Genomic DNA, 27,743 nt, shown 5'->3' on the forward strand with positions numbered 1-27,743 from the left:
ACCCCCATATACTCAGTACATTTCCTAGTGCTGATCCACATATACGTCTATGTGCTACATTGTCTTATAATGTAGGTTTAGGTGCTCAGTCCCAGCCTCGTCAGTGATTTCCAAGTACCTTTGTCTACATCTCCACAGTGGTGAGTTCTTATGGTTCGAGGACCTATCTTTAGATATTTCAGTATTTTAGTAGATATATTTAGTAGAGGCTTTGTCAGACTAGTTATCAGATTATTAGTATGTCGAGATTTCCAATATTATGGTCGTTTGGACCGAGTATTTTCTTCGTATTTTCTATCATTTGATATGATAGTACCAGTGTTTTTTTTAATTTTAAAATAAGTTATTATATGTAGTAATAGGATCAAAGGGTTAGCTTGGGGATACTTGTAGCTTTAAGCACCGTGTGATGCTTCAGGATGAGATTTCGGGGTGTTACAAACTTGGTATCAGAGCCTAAGGTTTAAGGAGTCCTAGGGAGTTTGACAAGCCGCATTAAGTAGAGTTTTGATCATCGGTATGTAGCGCGCCACATCTATGAGTAAGAGGATACAAGACATTTTAGGAAAAAGTTATATTTTTCTTCCAGATTCTATCATGCCTATAGTTGTCCCTCTCATCTAATAATTCGTGCTCTCCTATTTTAGAAAATGCCTCCTTGAAGAGCGATCTCTCATAAAAATGATAATGAGCAACCCCAACCTATTGATCCCTTGAATGAGTCTGTGTCTCATGCTAAGTTTCAGGCATTAGCCCAAGCAGTCACTGTTAATGTTCAGGCCAATAACTAGGCCACAATTCCAAATCAGCAAGGAGGTGATTTAGCTGCTACTAGGATTCATGATTTTATGCAGATGAATCCGCCAGAGTTTTATGGGTCTAAGGAAGGTGAAAACCCACAGTTATACCTTGAGGAGGTGAGAAAAATCACACAGGTAATGCATGTTTCTAAGGAAGAAAATATTGAGTTGGCCTCTTATAGGTTGAAAGACATTGCTTATGACTAGGTTGTATCATGGAGGAAGGGTAGAGGTGAAGATGCTACTCCTTTGACTTGGTAGGTGTTCCAAGATGCATTCTTGGACAAGTTCTTCCCACTTGAGATGAGAGAAACAAAGATTGAGGAGTTTATGAACTTAAGGCAGGGCTCCATGACTATTAAGGAGTACTATTTGAAGTTCAACCAGTTATCCAAGTATGCTCCTGATTTGATTTCTTACACCCGAGCTAGTATGAGCAAATTCATGACAGGTGTTTCTGGTTTAGTACTAAAAGAGTGTGGGACTATGATTATGAATAAGGATATGGATCTATTTAGGTTGATGATACATACATAGTAGATAGAGATAGACAAGATAAGGGAGAGAGATAGAGTGAGGGGTAACAAGAGGGCTAGATCTGAGCAACATGAGTATAATAAGGATAGGTCCTATGCAGGGAATCGTCCATAGTTCTAGGGTCGTTCGTCTATGCCAGTGCCTTTATCAGCTAGTACTTCCGCTCTTAGAGGTAGGCAGGAGTAAGGGAATAGGTCTTCTATGTCCCGGTCCCAGAACAGTGTAAGTAACAGACCCCGCTATTCTCTATGTGCTAGTGTGGTAGGGATCATCCCGATGAGTATTTAGCAAACCTAAGGTGTTGTTTTGGTTGTGGTAAGCTGGGCTACAGACTTAGTGATTATTCACATGCTAGGTAGGGGAACAGAGATGCCCGACCTTAGACATAGACTACTAGTGCACCAGCTTTTGTAGCTCATTCCACCCCTGCTCAGGGCGCTTCATCTAGAATTGCTGGCGGTCAGCGCCAGAATAGATTATAGGCCTTACCATCCCATCAGGAGCGGAAGGATTCTCCCGATGTTGTTACTGGTATGCTTTATGTCTTTTTGTTTGATATTTTTATGTTGTTGGACCCCGGGTCAAGTTTCTCTTATATGACCCCATTAGTAGCTATGAATTTTAAAATGAGTCCCAAAAAAATTCCTGAGCCTTTCCTAGTTTCCACACTAGTAGGGAAGTCAGTTGTTGCTAAACAAATATATAGAGATTGTCCTGTTACTGTTCTTCATAGAGTCATATTTCCTGATTTGATAGAGTTGGACATGGTGGATTTCGACCTTATTCTGGGTATGAATTGTCTTCATTTTTGTTATGCATCTATAGACTATCGTACCCGCATGGTCAAGTTTTAGTTCCCTGATGACCTAGTTTTTGAGTGGTCCAGGAGTTCGGCATCTCCCTAGAGTCATTTTATGTCTTATCTAAGCTAGAAAGCTAATATCCAAAGGTTGTATCTATCACCTAGTAGAGTTAAAGGCACTAAGTCTGAGGCTCCAACTATTTAGTTAGTCAATATTATTAATGAGTTTCTGATGTTTTTCTGAAAGATCTCCCAGGGGTACCTCCCGATAGAGAGACAGAATTCGGGATTGACCTTCTTCCCAATAATCAGCCTACTTTCAGGTTAAGGCTGATGACTAGGTTGATATCTTGTCACTTCATTGACAACTTATCACTCAAATTGTCACCTTAGACACTCCAAAGTAAAATGAACATAACTTTCTACTCTGATATTTGATTAAGGTTAAACCAGATGCGTTGAAAAGAGGACTCAACGATTTTTTATTTGATATATAGTATACCACCTAACAAATTATATTCTAGGAGTAATAGTCTTTGGAAGTTGATCCAAGTTGGAATATACATTAAAAATCAATCAGTAGAAAAATTCTCAACTCGACTTTGAATTAGGAGATTTTTATCATCTCAATTCATCTCCAAAGGTATTCTGAAACATCCTAGGTTTTGACCCTTAGAAAATTTCCTGGAAATCCATTCTTCAAATCCAATACGACTCATGGGTACGAGCCGTATGCTAGGGTACAGATGGTATGGTCCTATTGTATGCTGACTAATGTTAGTAGGTAGGAGAGTTTTGGTTACTTGAATAAATACAACTTAGGGGTATGAGTCATTTTGGTGGTTACGAGTCATTTGGTTTCTTAACTTAATGTTAGACTTGGTTACTTAGGCTGGATCTGAGTATGAGTGTCTTACTATGAGTGGTAAGCTAGGGTACAAGTCGTACCCAGGACTCATATGGTAAACAGTGTTTAATTCCCTAGGTATTTTATTCTGTCAGGGATACAGCTCATGGATACGGATTGTATACTGTGGTTATTACTTGGTTGGATGAGTCGTATACTGAACAGTATTTGATACAATGGTGAAGTTCTAGATACGAGTGGTGGATACCAAATCGTATAGGGGTACATCTCATGAGAGCCAGTCGTATCCCTATGATGGGATTTTTGTGCAACTTAAGTGAGGGTATTCTGGATATTTTTATACTTACCTTAATTAGGACCCATGACTTCTAATATACTTAGGAGGTTATTTACCCTATTATTCCATTCATTAACACTTAAAAACTATTCCAAAACATCTCATAATTCTCTCAAGAGCTTTTGGCGCAAAGAAGCTAAGGTTCCAACTAAGGGATTCTTTGGGGATTGTTTTGGTATTTTATTTCCATCAATTCTTTGGTATAAGGCATTATTATCTTCCCTCATTGTAATTTCTACTAAAGGCATGGTTTATATGATTGATTTCATAGTTTTACTATTTCATGATTATGGTTTTCAACTATTATTGGGGGTTTTGATATTTAATGCTTGGTTATGGTTTGCTATGATTTTAATTATGCTTTTATATTCATTAATGGTGGTTTTGGACAATCAGATTGCATGGTAATGGTTTAATGGTCTTTGGAATTGGTTTTGGTTATATTATGGCCCCAAGGTGTCTGATAAAATGCTTATAATAGTATATTTATTGCATTGACTTCTTTGAATGGAGCAATTATATGTTTTAATTGGATAAAGAATTTCTGCATGGTTTAAATGGTTTTAAAAGGATAAAGGGTAAATGGTTATACTTGTGGAGAACATGAAAGTCTCCCAAGTGGATTTAATATGATCTATTGAAAGGGCACCTAAGGTCCCCTTAACCTAAATGGTTTGGCTATGGATATTACTTGCAAGTAAGGGGTGGTATAATGATACCACCAATATTGGCCTTGGTTAACAAATAATAAATAGATTATTTGGACATAAATTTAACTGGGCATTAATGGCAGAGTGTGTAGCTAAGCCGTGGAAGGTGGCGGTCCCGGGGGTTCTAAAACCAGAAACTTATATTTGTTGATATGAGGGGTCCTTGATGACCATGTTCGAGTGCCACATTTTATATTGGAGGGATGCACTAGTCATCCCATGGGATATTGTCCAGTTTTGCAGCTATACGCATTGGGACTCTTTCAGCAAGGGAGTTAACCCTTAACGCCCATGGGTGGTTAGGACGAAAAAGCTATACAACCTAGGTAAAGGTTTTAAGTGCATGCTAAACCCGATCCCTTTTTTCAAAACTTATATATGTATGGATGTATGCATTATGAATGGTTTTACTTGGTTTTATGACTGGCATTATTTTATCCTTATCCTGAGATTCATGCTAGCGGTCATTCGCTAACCCTATTTTCTAGCGGTTGTATACGCACACTATCCAGGAAACATCCATCTACTCCTCCTGTTTAGCATGTGGATTTGGTATCAACATTTGGACTGAAGTGGTGAGATTTCATCCTTTCGGAAGGCATCATTTCATGTTATAGTTATCTCTAGACACTTTTCTTTTATTTTAGATATTGGTTTTTGCCATGGTTGGGGGCATGTACCAACTAAATTTGTTTACTTTTTTTATAGAGGCTTTGTGATACTTCTAGGGGTTGGTATGTGCGGGATCGACATTGGTGTCGGCCTTGGCACTGGAATAAGCCAATTGGTTGACATCATTAGATGATATTATGGTTGTTCCATCCTATTACATTTTGGGATTGATTTTCATATTATGTTTTGGTATTCCCCTTGATTTATGGTCTATGGTTTGGCTTGGTATGGTTGGAAGGTTGGTTCTGTATGGTTGGACTCGATTCGGTCGGTCATGGTCGTTACCCTATCCTAGAGTCTTAATGCGAATAATAATGCTATCTTGTTAAATGTTTAAAATTTAGCCCATCTAAGGTTGGACATAGGTGGTTGGGTTGCGTAATAGGGGGCGATCCCCGGTCCTAGTTGGACTTGGGATGCTCATTATGATAAAGACTGGGGTTAGGTCGTGTCAAGTTGGTATCAGAGCTTTAGGTTCATGGTCAACTGGGAAGTCCATAAAACTGTATCGAGTAGAGTCTTTTTAGGGGTGTGAAGTATTCCACACTCATAAGAGAGACACTGCAAGACATTTAGGAATATTTTACTTTCTTGGTATTCTATCTTCAATCTTGAGTTCTCAATCCTAGAATCTCCTCTAATCCTTATTTGTTCATCTTTCAGATCATGCCTCCTAGATATAGAACACAAGAAAGTTTTTCTGTCCCATTTGGGGATAATGCTTAAGGGGTATGTCCTACATCTGGAGTACATCTTCTATCTCATAGTCCTATTCCTGATGGTGCTGGTGTTCCCCCTATTCTGGATAGTTCTCCTTAGGTCCCTCGACAAGAAAGGGACAAGTACTTCAAGCGTGGCTAGGTAGGCCATCGACTTAGGGATCGTTCGATCAATAAGTTTGCTATGAGGGAGAATAAGATTCCTATGGCTTCATCTTCTACTCCTATACCTGGTGGTGTGGCATCTACTTCTTTTACTGCTCCTAGTTTTAGTGTTTGTCAGAACAGGTTGTATGCTTTGGTATTCCGATAAGAATCTAAGGTAGCACCTGATGTTGTTATTGGTATGTTATAACTTTTTTCTCATGACGTATATTATTTGCTTGATCTGGGGTTCACTCTTTCTTATGTGACTCCATATATGGCTATGTCTTTTGGTTTTAATCTAAAAATTATCTCGGATCCTTTTTTTATTTCTACCCTGGTAGGTGACTCGATTATTGCTAAAAGAGTCTATAGGGGGTGTGTGGTATTTGTTAGTAGGAAGCAGACCTTGGCGGATCTGTTTGAGTTGGATATGGTAGATTTTGATATAATCTTAGGTATGGATTGGTTGCATTCTTGTTATGCATCTTTGGATTGTTGGACTCGTATGGTTATCTTTAAGTTTCCTAGTGAACCAGTTATAGAGTGGGAAGGTAGTTCCTTAGCTCCTAGGGGGAGGTTTATTTCTTATAGTAGAGCTCAAAGGTTAACCTTTAAAGGTTGTCTTTATCACTTGGTCTGAGTTAAAGATTCTAACTCAGAAGGTCCTTTTTTGTCTTCTGTCCCTGTGGTTAATAAGTTTCCAAAGGCCTTTCCAAATGATCTTCCTGGTGTTTCTCCAAATAGAAAAATAGAGTTTTGTATTGATTTGCTTTCTGACACTCATCCAATTTCTATTTCTCCATATTGAATGACATCGGTTGAGTTGAGGGAACTCAAGAAGAAACTTAAGGATCTTTTGGATAAGGGCTTTATTCATCCTAATGTCATTTGGGTTGACTAATGCTCTGATAGCATTTATGGACTTGATGAACAGATTGTTTAGGTAGTATTTAGATCTTTTCATCATTGTGTTTATTGATGACATTCTGGTTTATTCAAAGAGTGAGGTGGATCATGATAATTACCTCCATGTGGTGTTACAGACCCTAAAGGAACAACAGTTGTATATCAAGTTCTCTAAGTGTGAGTTCTAGTTGAACACTGTGACTTTCTTGGGTCATGTTATTTCTAGTGATAGGATCATGGCGGATCCACAGAAGGTTGTTATGGTGAAAAGGTGACCTAGGCCCACGACTATATACAATATTCAGAGCTTCTTGGGTTTGTCCATGTATTATAGGCAGTTTGTGGAAAGCTTTTTTTTTATAGCTGCTCTTTTGACTAAGTTGACTTAGAATAAGGTTAAGTTTTCTTGGTGGGATTCTTGTAAAGGGAGTTTTGAGAAGTTGAAGGATAAGTTGACTTCGTCTCCAATTCTGACCTTGCTAGAAGGCAATGATGGGTTTGTGGCTTAATGTGATGCATCTCGGATAGGGCTTGGTTAAGTTTTGATGCAGCATGGGAAGGTGATTGCCTATGCTTCCAGGCAGTTAAAGGTACATGAGAGAAATTATCCTACTCATGATTTGGAGTTGTTGGCGATTATGTTTGCTTTAAAAATATGGCGACATTATTTATCTGGTGTTCACGTGGATATTTTTCCTAATCACAAGAGTCTTCACTATGTGTTCACTCAGAAAAAGCTTAATCTAAGGCAGAGATGGTGGCTTGATCTTCTCAAGGATTATGATATGAGTCTTCACTACCACCCAGGTCAGGCTAATATTATTGTTGATGCTCTTAGCAGGTTATCCATGGGGAGTTTAGCTCACGTGGAGGAAGGCAAGTAGGAATCGGTGTAGGATAGCTCACGTGCAAGAAGTGGTTTGATCATCTCTTGGTACAGAGATTAAGGAAAAGAAAGTGATGGATCATGTCTTGAAGAAAATCAAGGGTGATGTTGGTGTGAAAAAGGTAGTGGTGATGGTACTTTACGGTACCAAGGGAGGTTATGTGTTCCTAATGTCGATGGGTTGAGGCAAAGGGTTTTGGCTGAGGCGCATGAGTCGCACTATGTTGTTTATCCCATCTCGACTAAGATGTACCATGATCTTAAGTAGATCTACTATTGGAACGACATGAAGAAGAATGTGGTTATTTTCGTAGCCAAGTGCATGATGTATCAATAGGTTAAGGTTTAACACATTTGGCTAGGGGGTTGTATCAAGAGATTGATTTGCTTGAATTAAAATGGGAAGTGATCAAAGTAGACTTCGTTACCGGTCTTCCTCGATCTTCGAATTAGTATAATTTGATTTGGGTCATCATGGATAGGATAACCAAGTCTATGTATTTCTTATCACTGCAGACTACCTTTTTCGGTGGAGGATTATGTGCGGTTGTATCTCTAGGAGGTTGTGAAGCTGCATGGGGTACCTGTTTCAATTATCTCTAATCGTGGTACGTAATTTACATCTTACTTCTGGTGGTCTTTCCAGAAGGGGTTAGGGACTAAGGTTATTCTGAGTACTGCTTTTCATCCACAGTCGGATGGGCAAGAGGAGAGAACTATTCATACTTTAGAAGATATGCTTCGTGCCTATGTGATTGACTATGATGGCAATTGGGTTGAGCATCTGCCTTTGGTGGAGTTTGCTTACAACAATAGTTATCATTTGATTATTGGTACGACTCCTATTGAGGCATTGTATAGTAGGAGGTGTACATCTCCTATTGGGTGGTTTGAGTTTGGAGAAGCGGATATGTTTGGTCCTAATTTGGTTTATCATGCGATGAAGAAGGTCAAGGTGATTTGGGATAGGCATAAAGCTACCCAAAGTCGCCAAAAGTCCTATATGGATATTAGGCGTAGAGACTTAGAGTTTGAGGTCGGGGATAGGGTGTTCCTAAAAGTGTCTACCATGAAGGGAGTGGTGTGGTTTGGTGAAAAGGGGAAACTTATTCCTCGGTTCAATGGTCCTTTTGTCATTTTGCAGAGAGTTGACAATGTTGCTTATAAGTTGGAGTTTCCATCTAGCTTAAGTTTGGTTCATCCGGTCTTTCATGTTTCTATGTTGAAGAAGTATCTTCGTGATCCTTCTTCGGTTTTTCCATTAGGAGGATTGGGTAATTTGGATTCACCGTCTTATAAATAAGTCCCGGTAGAGATATTAGATAGGCAAGTTTATCAATTGCGGACTAAGGATGTGGCTTTAGTTATGGTTCTATGGCGGAACCATAAGGTGAAAAAAGCTACTTGAGAAACGGGACATCAAGTCCAAGTATCCACATTTGTTTTTTGCTCCAGGGATTCATGCGGGAGGTATGTGTCTTGAACACATCTTTATTTTCTGAGTTTGTTAAAAGAAAGATTAACATCTTTGCCTTTTTTTTCAAACTTTGTTAAAGGGATGTTTGATAATGCAAATGACTCTATGTGTGGCTACCTCTACCTTGTTCGTCATTCAAGGACGAATGCTCCCAGTGGGGGAGACTGAAACATCCTATGTTTTGACCCTTAAAAAACTTCCTGGAAATCCATTCTCCGAACCCAATATGACTCATGGGTACGAGCCGTATGCTGGGGTACGGATGGTATGGTCCTATTGTATGCTGACCAGTGTTAGTTGGTGGGATGGTTTTGGTTACTGGAATGGATACGACTTAGGGGTATGAGTCGTATTGGTGGTTACGGGTTGTTTGGTTCCTTAACTTAATCTTAGACTTGGTTACTTAGATTGGATCTGAGTACGAGTGGCTCACCATGAACCGTAAGCCAGGGTACGAGTCATATCCAAGACTCGTATTGTAAACAGTGTTCAATTCCCTAGGTATTTTATTATGCCAGGGATAGCAAGGGTTATGACTTGGTTGGATGAGTCGTATACTGAATAGTCTTTGATCCAAGGGTTGAGGTCTGGATAAAGTGGTGGATACCAAATTGTATAAGGGGTATGACTCGTGAGGGCGAGTCATATCCCTCTGACGGGATTTTTGTGCAACTTATGAGGGGATATTGGACATTTTCCTACTTACCCTAATTAGGACCCATGCCTTCTAATGCACTTAGGAGGTTATTTACCCTATTATTCTATTCATTAACACTTAGAAACTATTCCAAAACATCCACAATTCTCTCAAGATCTTTTGGGGCAAGGAAACTAGGGTTTCAACTAAGAGATTGCTTTGGGGCTTGCTTTGGTGATTTCTTTCCATCAATTCTTTTGTATAAAACATTATTCTCTTCCCTCATTGTACTTTATACTAAAGGCATGGTTTGTATGATTGATTTCATGGTTTTACTATTTCATGATAATGGTTTTCAACTATTATTGGGGGTTTTGATATTTAATACTTGGTTAAGGTTTCCTATGGTTTTAATTATGCTTTTATATACATCAATCGTGGTTTTGGAAAATTGGATTGCATTGTAATGGTTTAATGGTTTTTGGAATTAGTTTTGGTTATATTATGCCCCCAAGGTGTTTGATAAAATGCTTATAAAGATATATTCATTGCATTGACTTCTTTTAATGGAACTCTTGCATGTTTTAAACTGGATAAAGGATTTTGCATGGTTTGAAAAGGCTAAAGGCTAAATGGTTATGATTATGGAGAACATGGAAGTCTCCTAACTGGATTTAATATGGTATATGGAAAGTGCACCTAAGGTCCCCTTAACCTAAATGGTTTGGCAATGGATATTAGTTACAAGTAAGGGGTGGTATGATGATACCACCAATATCGCCCTTAGTTAATAAATGGTAAATGAATTGTTTGGACATGGTTTTAATTGGGAATTAATGATGGGGTGTGTATCTAAGTCGTGGAATGTGGCAGTCCTAGGGGGGACCAAAACTAAAAACTCATAGTTGCTGATATGAGGGGTCCTTGATGACCATGTGAGTGCCATGTTTTTTATTGGAGGGATGTATTAGTAATTCCATTGGATATTTCCCAGTCGTGTGTCTATACGCACTGGGACCCTTTCAACAGAGGGAGCTAAACTATAACGCCCGTGGGTGGTTAGGACAGAAAATCTACACAACCCAGGTAAAGGTTTTAAGTATATACTAAACCCGATCCCTTTTCCTGACACTTATATATGTATGGTCGTATGCATTTTAGATGGTTTTACTTGGTTTTATGACTGACATTATTTTATCCTTATCCTGAGATTCATGCTAGCGATTATTCGCTAACCCTATCTACTAGAGGTTGTATACCCATGCTATGCAGGAACCAGCCATTCTACTCCTCCTGTTTAGCACGCGGATTTAGTATCAACATTTGGGCTGAAGTGTCAGCTTCCATCCTTTTGGAAGGCATCATTTCATGTTATGGGTTTCTCTAGACACTTTTCTTTTATTTTGGATATTTGTTTTGGCCATATTTTGGTCGGTTACGGTCATGACCCTATTCCAGAATCTTAATGCAAACAATAATGCTATATTGTTATATATTTGAAATTCTACCCATCTAAGGCTGGACATAGGTGGTTGGGTTGGGTAACAGGGGCGGTCCCCGGTCCTAGTTGGACTTGGGATGCCTATTACGACAAGTCCTGGGTACGGGTCATGTCATGTTCCTACACTAGAGAATTATCTCACTAACATTCACATAGAATCATAAGATTCGGTTCCGCATATGTAGGAACGACAGTTTGATTTCTAGCCCAAAAATGTGGGGAAGTTACATTATCTCCCCCTTGGAATCATTCGTCCTCGAATGATGGGTAGGAACTTTTTAAAGTTATAAAAGTGTGGAATAAAGGATGTAACCTCACATTAGGAATTTTCCTCAATAAAACATACATAGGCATTCAAGAGAAAAAACTCTCATGACATCATCAAGTTTATCCTGTAAGCACGAATCATAAAATAATGAGACGTGACATAGACATGATTTTGGCATGTGTTCTATGGCACATGATCGTAACATTGTAAGGCATGAATTTTCCTAAGAATCCTCGGCCTGATTAAGATTAGTACAAAATATGAACTGAGATTCCCGCGGGACATATGAATAGAATAGAAACATTCTCCATCTCAAATGATACGTGTAATAGCCTTTAAATTTTTGATACTTCTGTAATGCCTTGAGAGTACACCCTGGGCATCACACGGTGCTTACAGTCCCAAGGGACCACAAGATAACCCATGAGCTGGTACTTGTTGTGGGCAGTGAATAATACAATAACATACGCGAAAGAACAACTGTTAAGCCATAAGGTTTTAACTAACGAAACTGATGGAGTCTGTAAACAAGCTGATGAAATAGTCTGACATTGTCAACTGAAGTTTGAATACTGAATAACTGACTGTAGTCTCTGAAAGCCTCTAAACTGACTAATTATAAGTTGATGGGACAAGCCCCTACTAACTCCAACTAACTACTAAACTGACAATATGAAGATAAATAATCTATCCTAGAAATATGAGGACTCACTACTGCAACGGATGATAGTCTGAGAATTCTATGCGCGATCCAAAAACTGGGCATCTGAACCTATGATATGATACATCATAGCACATGAAAAGAGTATGCGATCAGTACTTTGAATGTACTGGTATGCTAGATAAGGTAGATTGATATGCATGGTTTCGTGAACATGTATAATAATAATTATCTGTATGCATGTACGTAGATATATAACATGTAAAATTGGATAGAGTACATGAAATCTATAGACACTGAGGATACATGAAGTCTGTAATACTAGAAATACGTGAAATTTATAAATACTGAGGATGCATGACCAAGCATATAACATGTTCTAAATATAATCTGTAAATACTAAAATACTGAAGTCTGATAATTGAATCACTGATATCTATATGCTATGGTCAAGCAACTGAAGCTGAATTACTGGACTGAGACTGTGGGAGCTATTATCAAAAGACTGTTCTGAATCTTCTGAGACTAAGTAAACAACTATGTTTTCGGGTATTCATAACCCCCAGGACTCGATACTAATAATAGTAAAATAGTACTAATCTTTAAGGACATAACATGGGAGAATTTATTTAAAATCCACTCTTGTAGGCATTTCATCAAATACTTGACATGCATGATGTACACTAAACATGAGAATAGTTTAAAGTTTGTAGTAAAGGCACAATTTCGAAACTAATATCACAAATCATGAATTAAATCAGTGGACAACAACATTTAAACATGTGGAGTGTAAATAATCAACATCAATTTCATAGAAACATCGTATAGGTCAAGATTCATGGGATTTCATGGTTAAAATCACAATTTAAAATCATAATAACTTGAAAAGATCATAACTTTATATTTAAATTGGATACTTGGGCTCCATGGGTGAAAAATGACCCATGAATGAACACTTAACATACCTGGGTGATGAATTCTTGAGGTTTCTTAGTAAAATCCTTGAAATTTGATCTTGAATTGAAGGCTAGGGTTTGCTCATTGAGAGAGAATATTTGAATCTTGAGAGAAGTTGACCAAATAATGACTAATTAGGTTATTTAGGGTATCAATCTCGTGTTTAGGACTGATTAGGAATGTGGAAAAAGACTCAAATACCACTAGAATGATTTAAAAACTCAAAACTTAAAACTGAAAATCTCGATTTTTGGCTTCACCGCGACGCCATCGCGTCGCGGTGAGCCACTGGAAAAGGGACAATTGGAAACTGGGCCTTTGGCGCGATGAGGTACAATCGCGGTACGCCTTTGAATGGGAGTTTTTTGCTCTTTGCGAGACATGGTGGGATCATGGAGTTACACTGGAAAGTGACATTTGAGAACTGAAACTTCACTGCGATGTGCTAGGATCGCGGTGGTTCACTGGAAATTGATGAATGTCATTTTTCTTGTCACCGCGATGCGGTGCTTGTGAATTTGGCACATTGTCTTACAAAAAGTTCCATAACATCTCACCCGGATATCGGATTTGGGTGAATTTTATATCATTGGAAAGCTAATTCCATTTCCTACACATTGGTAAGTCTTAAACTTAAAAATACTGAATATTTTGAAGCTTTTATATAGATATGCCCGTGTACTGAGAGCTAAACCGAGATAGGGAAATACGGGGTATTACAACTTCTCAACTATGCTTTCAGCTATGAGTACCACATTTTAACATCTAAATATTATAATTCCCCCACTAAATACATAACTAAAAGAGGTTGAGTCTAACTGCATAGTACTTCCATGTTGAAGCCTAACCCGGAGTAAAAGGTTCTAGCTTAAGCTATGGGACCCTATACTCTACATTCCTTTAAGAATATTACTTCACCTTATCACTATAATCAAATAACTTTCAGGTCTTAAATCGACGAGTACTAACCACATATCACATTGGTTTATGTATCTATCAATCACAACATTCAAGCCTATCTCTACTACACCCTATTTTTAGATCTCCCCACTAAAAACTAGTAACTTCAATCATTCTCAGAAAGATTTTTGCCATATATCCCCTTCCTAACTATTTCACATAACAAAAGTACATCTCCCTCTACCCTTTTTACCTATAACCTTAACTTGAGTAGCCAAACGAAAAATTTTAACCTTAAAGAACATCCACTCCTATATCTAAAACACTACTCCGCTGCTATTATCACTATTAATCTAATATAAGGAAGATCATTAAGGGACTAGAGTACAAACATCTGGGATGTGATTGAAATACGGTGCAATAGGCATAGAATACCTCTTAGAAACCACCTAGATCATATGTAAAGGGTTGTCTGGGAATAAACATAATGTAGCATGTGTTCTTCAGACTGGGCACAATTAGAGACATGAGTGCATACATTATAAGTTGTATAACATAAAGATAGAATTCATATATTCAAGGGATAAGTCAAGGATTGTTGCTCGAAACAATAGTTTCTTAATTTAAGAGTTGAGAATGACCATAAGTTTGATAAACCTTATATCCTTGGGCTAGATCAAACATAAAATGAATTGGTATATATAGAAAGAATAGTTTCTTAGAACTAAGCATGATAGAGACATGGATTTATGGATCGCAAGAAATCATAACATGGAGCTTGAATACTTAGAAGCTTGGATTTCTGAGAGATGTTATTGCTTCTTGTTCAGGGGTTGGAGCATGGACATAATTTGCATATATAACTCATACCTTACACATAGACATAATTTGAATACATAAGACATTAGTAGAATGTCCTCTTGATCTGAAGTAGGAGAATTTTACTACAGTAAGAATAGAGTTATGATGAACCTTCCTAGAAACTTACCACCATGAGAAAATTCAGGATCTGCCTTAGTTCATGATCTCCCCCTTAGGTCAAAGGTCACCTTTCTAAACTTGAGGATATATCCTCTCATTAAATCTACAAGCACAACGCTCAGCACAATGGGGTAATCACCATACACATGAACGCCAAACTCCCGTGATAGTTATAATATGAAGACACTACCCTTCAGGGAAACTAATCTTAACTTTTGTAAGGTTCCATAGGCATCGCCCTATAACTCACTCTCTTATAAGCATACACATTCATCCTTATTAACACATAACAATCAATTTTTCACTACTTAGTATACTAGCATTACACCTCTAATTGTATATCCTCACAACTTAACAAAGTTTTTAAAACTAGACCAAGAGCTCACATCATATCTACTGACCCATGCATACATCCCAACTACCGTCAAAATTTTGTAACCATCAATAAGTTCCACGTACTTAGATTTCCTAATTGAATGCAAAATTATCAATTACAAGCCAATCAACCCCTTTCAGTCATAACCTAAGATTAATTTTCTACTATACTAAGTATGCACCACGAGTTCTTTCCCTCTTTCAACCAAGTTCTAATCATCTTAACTAATCACATCCTTTTCTAGATACGATAAATCAATAAATCATGCTACAACTTTAGCCAATCACCATAAAAGGTCATACCACCATCTAATCAAAGGTTACACAACAACTACCTTTATACTTAAGAGTTACCCTAACTCTAACTTCAAAACTTATGACATAATACCTCTAACTTTGGGACCATCTTAATACTCATAGATTTTAACACCTTAACATATACTACCACGTGAATAAAACTATTGTTCTAATAGTCTGCTATATATCATCGCCCTTAAGCATGACATCTATAATAAAGTTTTTGAAAGGGACTAAATACACTTCTTACTTCAGGATTAAATACATGATTGATATAGATAGAGGTATACACTTGACTCAAAATAGTCAATGCACTAATGGACTCCTCTCAAGTCCTTATGCTATTTCATGACTTTATGGATAACTTAATCAGAAAGGACAATATCATTAGGAATATAAAATTTTGAACTTGTTCCACCTCGATATTGAGACATATACTATCAAATTAGATCATGCAAGAAATTTGGATGACTTTTTTATTAAGAACACTATTGCACGATCTAGAGTATTAAAGATTGAAAAACATCTTCTAAATGCCTCAGAGCCTCTTAATTATAAGTGTGGTGCACAACACACCCATAATCAAGACTCTACTAGAAACGACTTCATAGACACCCTAGGACAATGAATCATGCTTTGATACCAATCTTATCACAACCCAATCCTAGGACCTATCCACGACGGGCATCCCAAACTATGAAGGTCCGAGACACCCCTTAACATACTATTAGAAACATAATCCATACATAAACCAAAGTGCAGAACATATATAAAATTCAAGTTTATATTATGATCAAAATATGTCAACAAAGTTATTACAATACAATAATTAAATCCCGTCCACGAAGCCTCTACTGAAAACTAACTGTCTAGGCCGGGATGAGGCCCCGACTGGACTATAAACTTAAAGAAGTCAACATATAAATAAATGCCTTTTGAAAGATGGATGGCTCACCAACTCTATCATATCCAAATGTTCTACTGATGTGATGGACCACGAAATTGTGCCTCAGAACTTGTACTATGGGGGGTCAATACTTGAAAAGTATTGGTATGCAGAACAATCCAAAAATAACATATATTTCATGTAAAATTATTGAGAGCATTGCAAAAAACAATTTATCATAATATATAAAAAACACATGGGCATAATTCAAATACTTCAATTCATGCTTATAAAACATTGACTCATCCTTTTACTTTAGTTCTGAGCTAGATGGTACACCTTATAAATATAGTACCCACAGGCTATATGGATTCGCTATTGACTCATCTGCCAAGCCCCCAATCTGAGTTTTCTCCAAGGATTGGAGTATCATAAAGTATGCCCACTTACCGACATACCATGTTATCTCACTTACCAAATAACATATCATAAAATCTGCATTAGCAAAACACGATTTTGGGCTATGAGTTAGCTAAACTCGTGCCTTCTTTGAGTAACTATTTATCTCCATTTAAGCCCAATTTTAATATCTTAAAATCATGCTTGATTCTTGTACAACTTTCATTTCGTTCATGTTAAGGGCATTTCTTAATAGGTATCGTCATACCTAGAGTTACAAGCCATATTATGTCATGCCATAACCAAGCCTTTTTTATTCAAAAACACATTGATGACCACTAAAAAGATTTAAAAATCACATGAGAGTTCTTATTTTAAGTAGCATACGAAACTTGTGCAAAGCACTCTTTTTTCAATACTTTAACGCATGGTGGCCAATTTTTTCATCAATCACATGCAATTTCTTTATTAGGACATAAGAGCCTTTAGCATGAGAAATACCCCTTCTAAAATGTGCAAAACAACAATGCAAAATAGTTAAAAAGGCATTTAAAGCTCAAGAATTATCATTATTCATAAAACAGCCCCAATACTACTAGTCACACATAAATCTCATGATCGAAAAAGGGGACTTATAGTTCATTCTCTCAAACTCATTTCACAGTTCATAACGCCTTAAGATCATAATTTCATCATGCTCTCAAATCCACTTCATAATTCATAGGTGATTAAGCATTTAAACTCAAGCTTTTAAATCATCTATTTGAAACAACCCATAACATGTTAAGAAAATAAATTTCATTATGCAAGGCAGATTTCGTAAATCATGCTCTGGAATCACTTTTCAAAATTCATAAGATATGAACACATGACTATAACTCAAGTTCATGGCAAACCCCCCTAATAATTACATAATTTCATCAAAATAATTTTGTGATGAATGATCTTTAAATGGTTTCTAAAACTCATTACATATACATACATATATATTTTAAAAACTTATTAAAACATTCAACTTATGCCCATGAGAGTTAGGATAGTCCCACATACCTTTTTTGATGAACAAAAATTTGAGACATCTTGAATCTATGTCTTGAAACAATGAGTTTTGATAGATACCCTAACTTTTTTCACTATTTATAGTGAAGAGGAGAAGGAGCCATGAGAAACTAACATTTAATGGGAAAATAACATTTAAATTGTGTTTTAAATCATGGGGGTAGGGTTTGAGGTGAGGAAAATACCAAAATATCCTTAAAGAAACTGAATAAAATTGCAAAAATTTTTAGTTGATGACTTAGTTGATATTTTGTCAACTAGTTAATGGCTTATCAACTTAGTCATCAACCTCTAGCTGGTCTTGGATACTTTCTATTTATGGTTGATGACTTAGCTGATAGCTTGTCAACTAGTTGATGGCTTATCAACTTAGTCATCATCTTATCTAAATGATTTAAGATATTTTCTATTTAAGGATGATGACTAGGTTTATAGCTCGTCACTTAGTTGACAGCTTATCACTCAATTCATCACCTTATTGACAGACAGACACTCTAATGTAAAATGAGCATAACTTTCTACTCCACTATTGGATTAAGGTGAAACTAGATTCATTGGAAAGAAGACTCAAATATAATTCATGTTATATATATTATACCACCTATATAATTATATTCTATGAATAATAGTCATTGGAAGTTGACCCAAGTTGGAACGTTCACTTAAACTCAATCGATAGAAAAGTTCTCAACTCTACTTTGAATTAGGAGAATTTTACTGTCTCAATTAATCTCCAAAGATGTTCCCACACTATAGAATTGATCATCATACTTATATTGACATAGAATCATAGACTTGGGTCTGTATACATAGGAATGATACTTTGAATTCTAGCCCAAAAATGTGCAGTGTTACACACTTTCTTTTTAGAAATTTGATATTTTCATTAAATTCAAAATGTTAAAAATAACCTAGTAGAATAATTGGTTTATTTCTATGGGTCCCCAAACCAATCTGAGAAATTTGATCAAACTATGTTTCCAAAAACTCAACTAATGTTTTGCAGTTTTTGGTGCAGCATCAGGAGTCCCATCGTGATCGTGTGGACACATGTTGTAATTGTGATCCTTAATCAAACAACTCATCATGATCGCGAAGAGAGGGTACCACAATCATGAATAGTTAAATAATGGACTTGGTCGGATTGACCCATCGTGATAGTAAGGTCCAGCTACGCGATCGCAATTACCAACTTAAGTGTTTGTTAATGTTGATGTCACGATCTAAATTATCAGATCATTAGGGCACCTATTCTAATTAACCTAGATTGGAGAACTTGATATGTCACGACTCAAATTACTGGATTGTAAGGGCATTTATTCTAATCCACCTAGATGGAAGAATCCCTTACCACCCTTTAAGATATTAAAAGTAAGTCTTCAAGTAAGTATCCATTGAACAAGTTTATTACAACTGGTTTATCATATATATATATATATATATATAATAAAAATATAAACTACTCAAAGACCTAGTTTAAAAATGAATAAAAGCTTCTATGGTAAAAGTAAGAATTGACACAACTTCCACCATGAATAAGAGAAGTAGAAGCTGCTGAGGATCACTATTGACTACGATCATGAAACCAACACTGATTGTTGCAAAAGAATATACCTCAAAAAAGATATAGCAAGCATAGTGTCAGTACAAACCACACACATTGGTAAGCTTCATTGATCGATCTGAATTAGATTACACAAATATAATATAAATATATGAAAAGGATGTGCATCTTAATATTCACATTACCGAACTTCTCTATCAATCAAATCTCTATTATTGACACCTAATAATAACTTAACCTTATCTTCTCTATTACCAAATTGATCTAGTTACTCCCTACTAAACCTTCTGACAATGAACCCTGAGATACCATTATTACCCTCCTCACTACTTTAAACTACTATGCCTAACCTTATACTAAGGACTGACACTGATCACACCAAGACAGTGCATCTAAAGTGAGCTTAACTATGTCAATACCTTAATAAAGTTAACCTTACATCCATAGGGATAACCCACCCCATCAACTAAGTTGTTAACAAGGACTCAAGTCATTATATCAGAATTAATCAATAACTTACAATCGTCATTACATTATCCTATTTATACAAGAAATCCTTATTCACCCTTAAGTACATGTAGTGATCTGAATTTGTGAATTTTTCATTTCTATGTGTTTAGATCATTTTTTTCCTTCCCTATAGTTTATAAATATTTATTTTAAGGTTTGAGAATGGTTGACATGATTTTCAATGAGACTAGAAGCAAGTTGTGCAAATTTGGGTTTAATTAGAGGCACGAGAAGCTATATAGTTGACTTTAGTTAATATTTATTATTTTGAGTGTCAGATGACAAAGTGAACCATGTCAGTTGATTCAAAATGTCAAATTTGACTTAGAAGTGGGGTTGATTCAATTTTAGGACTGTTCTATCTCATTTCAAGCCTTTATTTGGAAAATTGTGAAATAGGGCCTCAAGGGTTAATTTGTGAAAATGATCTTTTTAAAAAACTTTAATATCGTCATTGAGTCTGAGACATAAAAATTAGCCTAGTAGAGTTTATAGTTTTATTTTTTTGGGTTCCAAATAAATTTTGATGGTCAGCTCGAAGATATTTTAACTTGGCTTCTACTGCTGGTGCAACAATTTTTAGTGCATCAGGCCCATCATTGCTATTTCATGGACATGTGCCACATTGTGTTCCTTGATGATTTCCTTAATTGCAATCGCATAGTGGTGGTACCGCGGTAACAATGAGTATTCGGGTGGATCCGGTTGGGTTGACTTATTGTAATTGTGAGGCCTAGCTACGCGACTGTGATGACCAACCTTATTGCTGGTCAATTTTGACCCTTGAGATCACAAGGTGGTGGCCCACAATTACGAGGCACTGTTCACTGAATAGTTAAAAGCCTCTTTTTGCAATTTTACTCTACTTTTGGACCTCTAAGCTTCAAAAAGGAGATTTTCGAGGTTTCAACATTGATTTTTGAGTGGGTATCATCCAAAATAATAATCCCACTATTTTTCATTAATTTTATCTTCAAAAGATCCTTTAAATCATGATTTTAAAGTGGAATGGGAGGTTAAAACGATAAAGTTTAAAAAGGATTTTTCTTCACTTTGGAATAAATTTTAATCTATTTTCATATACATGTTATCCAATCGACTCCTATAACCTTGGAAAATGTGTTTTTGAAATAAAATTCTTGTTTCACCTTTTTTATTTTTGAACTTATTTTTCAAGTCCGTTTTGGACCAGACCCAAATATGAGTAATATGGGTATTATTGACGTTTTTTTAATGTATAAATTTTATATTTAAATATTATAGTTGATTTTGAGGCTATTTACAAGAGGAAAAGTCGTCATTGAAGAACTTTGGATCGGGATTTTATCGTTTTAAGATAGATTATGGCTTAATATATTAGTAAAGCATGCTTTGGGTTGGAAAAGTAACTAGGGGATTTTTAATTCGTGGTTGTTTTACTGTTGTGTGCCCGTGTGGAGGCTCATATTTTGTTGTTGTTGACTTGTGGTGTTTGATATTGTATGTTTCCCGTGTGGGGTCTTTATTTGACATCATTGGCCTTATCTATACATCTTTATGACTTCATTCTAGATATAATGCCCATGCAGGAGCATAATATGATAATATAGGCCTTATTTGAGCATTGACTGCTTTTATCATGATAAAATAACTAAAACAGGAGTTCATATGATAATAATGATTTCTTTCATGTATATTTAATATGATAGTACCTTGTTGGAGTTGATAAATCATAAATTATGGACATATTGAGTTGATTTCTAGGATTACTCATATATACTTACATGTTGATTCAATTTGATATCCTTATTTTAGGTTGATTGCGAGTATTATATCCACACTTATACATATTTGTTCATGAGATATTGGTCCCACTAAGAGACATTATTTTTGAAAGAAAATAAGACACTTTTTTGAAATAACTCTCCATAAACACAAGTCGAAGAGAAGGGTTAGTATTGAGATATGAGATACAATATATAGGTTGCGAATGCACCATGGGTCCTACCTAGCAGCTGTGAGCTCGATGGGTGTACACGAAATGTCATTTAATGGATTTCACCAGTCATTTAATCCACATTGTATTCCATTCATTGCATGCATATGTTGCTTACTTTCTATAGTTTCCTTGACTTGTGTGTTATTTATGTTTATTGTTCTCTTTTATATCTGTGTTGTTATTGCTTTTGTATACCTATATATGCTAGAAATATTAATGGAGATGATGTGTACAACCGTTTGGGACTTTTCTATCTGCAGGTAACATGCCCATAATATATTTTACTTATTTTATTTCTTACTTTGCTTAGTTGGCCTATAATAGCTTCTGAGAACAAGTGGATCATACTCACTCTTACTGTGCCCTTTTGGTGTTGATCCTAGCATGAGTATGACACGCAGAGGTTTAGATCATGTTGTTGATTGGTGTTATAAGAGGTACCACATCATTCTAGTATTTAGGATGGATAGTCAAATTTTACTCTATCTTACTTGTATCTTTATTTTGGTCAAAGAACATGGATTTTCACTACATTGATATTACATCATGACACCAAGTTTTGGGTTCTTTATGTATTTCTTTAGAATTTTTTTGTTCTATATATATGTTCTGTGATTGGCTTGACTTTGTTCTAGAAGTCTCACTTGGATTCATGTTATTATCACTTTTGTTTTCTTTTATTGGTTTTAGTGATTGGATTACTTATGAAGACTCGGCCTTGATAAGTTCCATCATGACCTATTTTTGAGTTATGACAAATTAGTGTCATAGAAATAAGGTTCTCTGGTCTCATAAGTGTAAGAGAAGAATGTCTAGAAGAGTCTCACGGGTCGGTTCATAGATATCTCTATATCTTTGAGAGTCTATAAGATTTCCTTAGAAAAAACTTTTATGCTTTGGTTTCTTATCGTGCAGGTTATTCATACCCTATTTTCTAAGTTATGCTACATTTTGTTTTACACAGATGGCGAGGACTAGATCTCTAAAGCTTAGGGATGTTGATCCAGCACTCAAGAATAGATCCTCGACTAAAAGGTAAGATAGGGGTCATGGACGGCTCAGAGGTTGAGGATGGGCACGAGGATATACCCTTATCAGAAGTAGTTCTAGGGGGACCATCCTTGAGCCTGAGGTTAAGCATGCAAAGATGTAGGGCCAGCTCAGGTCTCATAGGGTTTAGTTTCTACCATAGTTTTGAAGGGTTTGTTGATTCTATTATTGACACATTTGGATGGTGTTCCCTTGATTACCTGGTTTTCCTTTAGTTTCGAGTATGGTACCACCGTTCGTATCGACATCTGTTTATAATATTCCTCTAACCCTGAGTGTAGTTCCATTATTTGTACACATATTTACTTATGATATTCATCAAAATTTGAGTGGTGTTCCACCGTTTTGCTAGTATCTGATTATAGTATATCTAGTTTGAGGGTACATCCTCCATCTATGGTACCCCCACATATGGATTTTTAGCCTGATAGACTTATAATTTCTTTGATTTCTTTGGGAAAAGTTATGTCTTCAAATGATCAAAAGAGGTTTGAGAGGTTTAATTACTTGGTTCTGCCCAAGTTTAGTGTTGTTATTTGGAAGGATGTTTGTGAGTTCTTGATTGATTGCTAAGGGAAGTTACATAATCTTGGATTCCTTGAGTCTTATGAAACATCTTATACTATTTATTAGTTGACAGATATGTCTAGGGATTGGTGGATATCATATGCGAGTTGTAGACCTTTGAGTATGCCTCCTATGACTTGGACTCAGTTTTTTTAGGCTTTCTTGGAGAGGTTTAGGCCATATATTTTGAGGGATACATGTGTCATTTAGAGTAAGGCTCTATGACTACTGTTGAGAATAAGGCTCATTTTCATAGCTTATCCAAGTATTCAACTGCAAGCATCTCAACCAAGTCCGAGCAGATTTGGATTGCATAAAGGGATTAGATGGTATTTATTAGTTGGCTATAGCTCAGATGGTAGAATTAGGAGCTTTTTTTAGAGTATTATTGAGCATGCCAAAATGACTGAGTCAATTATTCATGCTACTCCAGGAGGCACCACGAAGGTGCATTATCATGGTAAGTTTAGTGGGATCTTGTCTCAAGGTATATACTTTTTTCTAGTAGAGGTACTTATAGTATCATGGTAGGCCAATTTAGGTCACTTTGTAGGGATCAGGTGATAGGTCTTCAAGTTTAACAAATTTAGGTAGTCAGACATCTCATTAGGGTGGTCGTTCTAGCTCATCCACACAGCCTCAGTTTGAGTTTGTCTATACAAGGAGTTTTTTATATGATGAGTTTAGATATGTGGAAAAGGATTATCCTCAGTATGTCTTCAAACCTACTCCTATATCGATAGTAAGAGGTGGTTTAATAGTGGTAGGGGTACAGGTAGAGGTAGAGGTAGAAGAGCTCACAGTTGTAATGACCCAAGACTACCCTCTAGTCATCACACGGTGCTTGTGACCCTGAAGGACCACAAGCTAACCCATGAATGATATCTACTATGAGCACTGAACAATAATACTGAAATAATTTTGGAATAATAGGATGAAATACCATAAGGTTCAAAACATCTAAAATGCTGATAATGAATAATAACATCTGAATCTGAAATACTGTCTGAAAATCTAGTCTGAAAAGCCTCTAATTGAAACTGTCTGAAAGTGGAGTTGATGTGACAATCTCCCAACTAACTCCATCTACTAAAATAATACTAAGGTGAAGTACTAGAATAAAATCATATCCTCGATAGATGAGGACTCACTGCTAAATCTACTACTGCTAGCTAGATTTGGCTAAGCACAGTTAGGAACCTGAGTGTTCGAACCTATGATATGAAACATTATAGTGCAAGAAATGGGTATGCGATTAGTACGTGGGAATGTACTGGTATGCTAAATGAGGTAAGGATGAATGAATGGGTTCATATGTATGAACAATAACTAAATGAATGATATGCAAGAGCTGGATTAGCAATCATGGAGGATCTATAATTACTGAACATACTGTGCATGACGTAACTGAGTATACTGGAATTGAATCTGATCACTGATAACTGAATATACTGATAATCTGAGATCGTTGATAATCTAAATTACTAATAACTGAGTGACTGTATCTGACAGTCCTGATTCTGTAGAACTGAATTGAGCTCTATTTTGAAGACTAAGACTGAAATTAAAACTGTGGGAGTTCTCACTTCACCGACATGCCTCTGAATAAGCTGATGGGGTCCAACCTGTAACCCTAATTTGAAGGGTGCTAGTACCGCGCCACGGGTAAAGACACTACAGTGGTCAAGTCTATCTGACGGGTTACCCTGAATAGGAAGTCAAGCCTAATCTGATAGGTGACCTATGGGAGGTAGCCAAGCCTTAATATGATGGGTGACTCCTCATATCCTACGCTAGCTATGTTGTTCTGTAGTATGAGACTGCTACTAACGACTTTGCCTGCCTAATGGGAGAAGTCGTCACCTATACCTCACTCGGTGCTAGTTCCTACTCATAACTGAAAGACACTGAACTAAGTATACTGAACTGATACTGAGATTATTGAATTTTCCTAAGTCCTGTAACTGACTAAATTCTACTATGTTCTGTAACTAACTGAGAGTACTACTGATCGTGACAGGAATGATACTATTCTGCCACTGACACTGGCTTTAGGTAAACAACTAAATTTTTGGGTAATAAATACCCCCAGGACTCGATAGCATGAAAAGTAAAGCAAAATATAACTTTGAATAACATATAAATGTTCACTTGGTCATAATTCATTCATAGAGAGATTTCATCAAACACTTGTAATTCATTAACTTGTACATGAATAGGGATTACATGTTAGCATGCTATAATGGCATTAGCTCATTCTCATAGACAATTTATCAAACACATAAGAAACATACTTGGTTCATTAACTCTTAGGGTTAACCTGGATACAACAATCAACTTGCAAATTGATGGGTTTGTCATGAAAATCATGTAATTCAACACATACTAGAATCAATTTTTGGATCTTGTAATCTAAATCATGGATTAAAACTCAATTAACATCATGAACATGAATTTAATATAATTCAATCATGGAAATCATAAATCATAAATCTTGTATTTTAAAAAAGGATTCTTGGGCTCCATGGAGGGTAAGGATCCATGGATGAACATCTAACATACCTTAAAATTCGTGAGATTCTTCAAGTTCTTAGAGAGATTCTTGGGATTGACCTTGATTCTAGAGAGCTTGGGTTTGTTTTCTTGAGAGAGAAATACTTTTTGATTTTGGGGGAAAGTAAATAATGAAGGGTTTAAACATTTTTAGGACTTAAATCCCACATCTGGGCGAAATAAAATCATGGGAAAATACTGGTTTAACCCTGGGCACAACTTTAATTTTTTGTAAAATTTTCTCGATCTGTACCCCTAGCATGATGCAGTGCTATCACGTCGTGTCACTGGAAAATAACAACTGGAAAATTACATGGAGGCTCGACGTGGTGGTATATCTTAAGTTCGTCTCTAGATGTAGCCGAAGGTAACACTCATGGAGTCTGCCCAATTTCCATTTGTCGATTTCCAGTGAGCCACCACGATAGTGGCGCGTCACGATGGCCACTTAGATCGGGAAAATATTTTGTTTTCCAGTTTCGTATAAACATTTAAAGAGGGTATTTTGGTAAATCTCCAACCCCCAATCCGTCCCAAAATAAAAGATTAATCATATTTCAAGCACTTTAAGCTCTTTATTCACCATTCTTTTCAAAAATAAAACCCTAGAAATCAAAAGCTCTTTCTCCAAGAAACCCAAATTCCTCCATTAATTTTTCAAGGAAATTCAAGACTAAGGATTCCCAGTACAAGAACTCTAAGAATTCATCTCCAAAGAGTCAATAGGAATCCAAGATTAGAGTTTCTCATCAAAGAACATCAATTTAATGTGTGTAGGGTTTGAACAAGGATACTTCTTTCATCCTTGTTTCCAAAATATTACTTTAATTACAAATTTACAGCAATATATGAGATTTCCCATGAAATTTAAGTTAGGATTTATACCCATTATCATTACTTGCAAGATTATGAGATTTCCATCGATTTAGAAGTTGAAATTAGATGACTTTATTCATATTTCTATGCATTGTGCAGTAATTTCCAAATTTTATGATGAATTATAAGTGTTTACATTATCAAGCATGAATTTTTAGATGTTTTAACATGAGATTGATGCATGGGCCGTTAAGCCCTAATTTAAGATTGTTATTTCAAGATTATTTGTTCTATGAGCACCCTTAGATAAGATTAATCACAGATTTGACCTTTTGGTCCTAAGTTAAGATAAGATTCCATTTTGTTCAGATAACTTGAGATTTAATGAAAGAAAAGCATAATTAGTTTTCTTGTAAAACCTTGTGCTATTTTTGAAGTACATTTCTTAAGATTTTGAGCATAAGAATGAGAGTAGTATTTAGCACCAAGATGGGTAGGTTACTATGGTTTCAAACCCTAGAACTACGTGCCAACGTAGGATTCAGATTTATTCCTACTTCTACGTGGATGACTCAAATTGTGATCACTAAGATAGAAGTTCTAGTCCAATGGGAAAGGTAGAACAACCCTAGCTAATGGGGGCCAGATGTGGGACTCTATGGATTCTCACATGGTGTATGTTGGTTAGAAGAACCTCCCAAAATATATCCCCTACTCTTCAATAGTCTATTGATTAAAAGCTTTAAGATAAAGCATATGTTTTAGAAGTTATGGTTTTAAGATTCTTAAGCTTTAAGATAAAGTATTTTACAGATTTCAGAACTAAGTGCAATGGCTTACCAGATTTTATGTTATATGTTTATCATTTATGATTCATGATCTTTAGATTTCACATTATTCAAGCCTGTGTGAGTCATTTACAT

This window comes from Capsicum annuum, unplaced genomic scaffold (genome assembly GCF_002878395.1).
Source record: "Capsicum annuum cultivar UCD-10X-F1 unplaced genomic scaffold, UCD10Xv1.1 ctg1489, whole genome shotgun sequence".
Classification (NCBI taxonomy): Eukaryota; Viridiplantae; Streptophyta; class Magnoliopsida; order Solanales; family Solanaceae; genus Capsicum; species Capsicum annuum.